The sequence below is a fragment of the Orycteropus afer genome, unplaced genomic scaffold (genome assembly GCF_000298275.1).
Source record: "Orycteropus afer afer isolate SDZICR_OR568_19922 unplaced genomic scaffold, OryAfe1.0 scaffold00080, whole genome shotgun sequence".
Taxonomy (NCBI): domain Eukaryota; kingdom Metazoa; phylum Chordata; class Mammalia; order Tubulidentata; family Orycteropodidae; genus Orycteropus; species Orycteropus afer.
In genome coordinates, this window is record NW_006921667.1 from 714,578 (window position 1) to 720,062 (window position 5,485).

The window sequence follows — 5,485 nt, forward strand, 5'->3', positions numbered from 1 at the left end:
CACTGCCTTAGAGTTGATTCAACTCATAGTAACCCCTCCTTGGGTTTCCAAGGCAGTATCTCTACTGAAATAGATTGCCTAATCTTCCCTCCAAGGAGTAGCTGATGGGTGTGAACCAGCAGCTTTCTGGTTAGAAGTCAAATGCCTTAGGCACTATGTCATCTGCCATCGGAGCTCCCAGCAGAACAAGAGAAGGGAAAGAAAAGAAAAGAAAAGAAAAGAAAAATAAATAAAGTTGTGAAAGTTGTGGAAAACTTCCTAACAGAAAATTTCCCCCATTTCATGAAGGAAGAAAAGATATCTGTCCAAGAAGCTCAATAATTCCTTACAGAATAGACCCAGAGAGAAAGCCACAAAGACAAATCATAATCAAACTCTTCAAAACCAAAGATAAAGAAGGAATCTTAGGAACAGCTCAGGAAAGGGTAATGTCACGTATAATGGACAACCAATAAGACTAAATTCTGATTACTCAGTAGAAACCGTGCAAGCAAGAAGGCAATGGGACATCATATATAACATATTCAAGGAAAATAACTTCTAACCAAGTATTCAAAATCCAGCCAAATTGTTCCTCAAATGTGAGGATGAAATCAAGACATTCTCAGACAAATAGAAATGAAAGGAATTTGTGAAAACCAGACCAACCCTGCAAGAAATGCTAAAGGGAGTCCTTCTAATAAAGAATGCACAACAGAAAACAACAAATTGAAATCAGGACACTTGACATCAACAGTTAGAAACCAAATCAGAAATAGATGCTCAAAATAAGCTCATAAAACAATGTACACAAAGAAATAAGAGAGTCAATCTGCACACAACTCCAGCAACAAAACAAATAGAGGGAATAAAATTACTAATTACAAAACTTCCAAATGGAGAGGAAGGCAGGGCAATGTCCAAGGACTGTTCCAAACTTAAGGAGATAATAATTTACTTCAGGATAACCACAAAGAAAATTAACAAGCCCTTAAATAAACCCATAAAGAAGAAAAGCATGTGGGTTTAGTAAGCACAAACTAAAAATAATGAATAAAAGAGAAGAAACACTTGATAACAAAATGAGTTCAGCACAGAAAAATATTTGGAACAAGGAAATCACTAACAATACAACAAAAAACACAATAGAATGACAGCAATAAATTCATATTCATTACTAATTACCCTCAATGTGAATGGACTAAATGCACCAGTCATGATAAAGAGAGTGGTTGATTGGATGAGAAAAGAAGACCCATTGATGTACTGCCTACAAGAGATCCACCTTAGACACAAAGATAAAAGCAAGTTAAAAATTAAGGGGTGGAAAAAAAAAATTACCAAACTAATGGCAATTAAAAAAAAAAAAAAGGGAAGGAGTAGCAATATTAATTTCTGATAAAATAGACAACAAGGTGAAAAACAGCTTTAGGGACAGAAAAAGACATCATATGATGCTAAAATGATTAATTGACCAAGAAGACATCACCAATGTTAATATCTATGCACATAATGAAAGAGCTCCAAAATATGCAAAGCAAATATGTACTGAATTGAAAAGAAAATAAATAGACATCTCTAAAATAGTAGTACGAAACACTAACACACCATTTTCCAGGAGGGACAGAACAACTAGGAAAAAAAAAAAAAACTAAACAAAGATGCAGAAGAACTCAGCAACACAATCAACCAACTCAACCTTGTAGACATATACAGAGAACTCCACCCAACAAAAGCACAATACACATTCTTCTTCAGGCCACATGGATCATTATTTAGAATAGATTATATGTTAGGACACAAAACAAGCCTCAATAAATTAAAACATATTGAAATACTACAAAGCATCTTCTCGGATCACAATGCTATAAAGTTAGAAATCAATAATAGGAAGTTAAAGGTAAAAATACCAAATATGTGGAAACTGAATAATACACTGCTCAAAAACTACTGGGTAACAGAAGAAATAAAGTGCGAAATAAAAATATTCATAGAAACAAATAAGAATGAAGATATATCTTACCAAAACTTATGGGACACAGCAAAAGCAGTTCTTAGAGATCAATTTATAGTAGTAAATACATACATCAAAAAAGAGGAAAGAAACAAAATCAATATTCTAACTCAACAACTCCAACAATTAGAATAAAAGGAAAAAAAAAAAAGAACCTACAGTATCCAGAAAAAAAAAAAAAAAAAAAAACGAACAACAAAAAAAAAATAGAGAAAATCAACAAAATTAGAAGTTGGTTCTTCTAAAAGATTAACAAAATCGACAAACCACTGGCAAAACGAACAAAGAAAAACAAAGAGAAGATGTAAGTAACAGTAAAAATAAACAAAAAAGGGTGACATCACAACAGAACCAACTGGAATAAAAAATATATTGACAGAATACTATGAAGAATTGTACTCCAACAGACTGGAGAACCTAGAAGAGATGGACAAGTTTCTAGAAACACCTGACCTACCTAAACTATCCCAGTCAGACATAGAATACTTGAACAAAACTATAACAAAAGAGGAAATTGAGTAGGTCATAATAAAACTTCCCACAAGAAAAAGTCCTGGCCCAGATGGTTTCACTGGAGAATTTTACCAAACATTCAAGAAAGAGTTAACACCTACACTACTCAAACTATTCCAGAATATAGAAAAAGATGTAATACTCCCAAATTCATTCTATGAAGTAAGAATAACACTGATACCAAAACCAGAGAATGTTGTTGTTATGTGCTGTCAAGTCGGACCTGACTCATAGCGACCCCTACTTGGGTTTCCGAGGTGGTATCACTACAGAAGTAGATTGCCCATCCTTCCTTCCAAGGAGTGCCCGGTGGCTTTGAACCACCAGCCTTCTAGTTAGCAGTCAAGTAAAAAGGGAAACTACAGACCATTATCCTTCATGCATATAGATGTAAAAATCATCAACAAAATCCTAGCCAACAGGATCCAACAACTTTAAAAAAAAAATACATCATGAGCAAGCAGGACTCATACCAGGTATGCAAGATCAAAAAACATCAGAATAACAATCAACATAATCCACCACATAAACAAAACAAAAGAACCATATGATGATATCAGTTGGTGCAGAAAAGACATTCTATAAAATCCACAACCCATTCTTGTTCAGAACTCTTAGCAAAATAAGGATAGAAGGGAAATTCCACAACATAAAAGAGGGCATATATGCAAGGCCAACAGCCAATATTATTGTTAAAGGAGAAAGACTCAAAGCATTCCCCTTGCAAATGGGATCAGACAAGGATGCCCTCTATCACCACTTCTATTTAACATTGCATTGGAAGTCCTAGCCAGGGCAATAAGGCAAGAAAGAGAAATAAAATGCATCCAAATTGGCAAAGAGGAAGTAAAGCAATCTCTATTTGTGAATGATATGATCTTATACATAGAAGATCCTACAGACTCAGCAAAAAATATTACTGTAACTAATAGAGAGGTTCAGCAGAGTGGTAGGATACAAGGTCAACATACAGAAATAAGTTGCATTCCTCTACATTAATAAAAAAAAAAAAAATGCAATGAACTTCCATTGAGTCAGATCTGACTTAAAGTGATCCCTCGTTGGGTTTCCGAGATGGTATTAGTACGGAAGTAGATTGCCCAACCTTTTTTCCAACAAGTGGCTGGTGGGTTTGAACTGCCAGCATTCTGGTTAGCAGTCAAATGCCTTAGGCACTATGCCACCAGAGCAAGGCTCTGAAAAGGAAAACAATACAATTTACATTATGTACCAAAAAAATAAAATATTTAGGAATAAATCTTACCAGAGACACAAAAGACCTATACAAAGAAAAGTACAAAATATTATTAAAAGAGACTACATAAACGGAAGAACCTGACTTGTTCATGGATAGGTAGACTGAATGTTGTGAAAATGTCAATATTACCCAAAACAATCTACACATTCAATGTAATCCCAATCCAGATCCTGTCAACACTTTTTAAGGATATGGGAAAAAAAAATTATTAATTTCACAGAGAAAGGAAAGAGACTTTGGGTAAGAAAAGCACGGCTGAAGAAGAAAAACAAAGTGAGAAGTCTCACACTCCCAGATCTCAAAACCCACTGTATAGCCACAGTAGTTAAAATGGTGTGGTATTAGTACAACAACAGACAGATAGACCAATAGAACAGAATCAAAAACCCAGAAATAAACCCATCCATCTATGGATAGCTGATCTTTGAAAAGGAAACAAAACCCATTAAATGGGGAAGAGATAGCTTCTTTAACAAATGTTGCTGGAAAATAAAATATCCACTTGCAGAAAAATGAAACAAGACCCATACAACACCCCATCCACAAAAAACAAACTCAAGTTAGATCAAAGACTTAAATGTAAAAACCAAAACTATAAAGCTCATCAAACATAAAACAGGGGCAAATCTAGGGGCCGTAATTTATGGCATACATAGACAATCGATAACCCAAAATGCTCAGGCAATGGAAGAGCAGGTAGATGACTGGGACGTTTTAAAAATTAAATTCCTACACAAATCAAAAGGCTTCTCTGAAAGGATAAAAAGAGAACCTACAGAATAGGAAAAAATATTTGGCTATGACATATCTGACAAAGGTGTTATCTCCAAAATTTATAGAAAACTTCAACTCCTCAACATCAAAAAGACAAATAATCCAGTTCAAAGATGCACAAGGGACATGAACAGACACTTCACTAAAAATGATATGCTCGTGCCCAACAAATACATGAGGAAATGTGTGAGCCATTAGGGAGATATAAATCAAAACAACAATGTGATATCATCTCACCCCAGCAATAATATCAAAGTTCAGCAAGACATAAAACAACAAATGCTGGTGAGGTTGCAGATAGATTCAAACTCTTGTACACTGCTGGTGGGAATGCAAAATGGTACAACCACTCTGGAAAATGGTATAGTGTTTCCTTAAAAAATTGAAAATAGAAGAATTATCATTTGATTGATCAATTCCATTACTAGGAATATACCCCAAAGAGGTGAGAGATAGGAGACGAACAGACATATACACACCCATGTTCAATACAGGAAAATTCACTATAGCAAAGAGATGGAAACAACCTACCCATCAACAGATGAATGGATAACCAAATTATGGCACAGTCACACAATGGAATACTAAGCTACATTAAAGATAATGAAGAATACACAAATCATTTCACAATGTGGATGATTTTGGAGGACATTATGGTGAGTGAAATAAGTCAATTGCAGAAGGAAAAATATTGTGTGATCCCATTATTGTAAAAAGTCAAGGAAGGGTTTATTTGGGGAAGGGAACTCACTTTGTAGGGTGTGATAGTTGGAGCTGTGTGTCAACTTTGCTGGACCCCAGTTCTGTGTGGTTGTTCCCATGATGGGATCAGATGACTGTGTTCTGAGTGGCCAGTCTGCCCAAGGGGAGTTTCCCTAGGGGTGTGGCCTGCTTGCAATGATATCCAAGGACAACCTGGAAGAACCGCATTCCTTAAGGAATTGGAA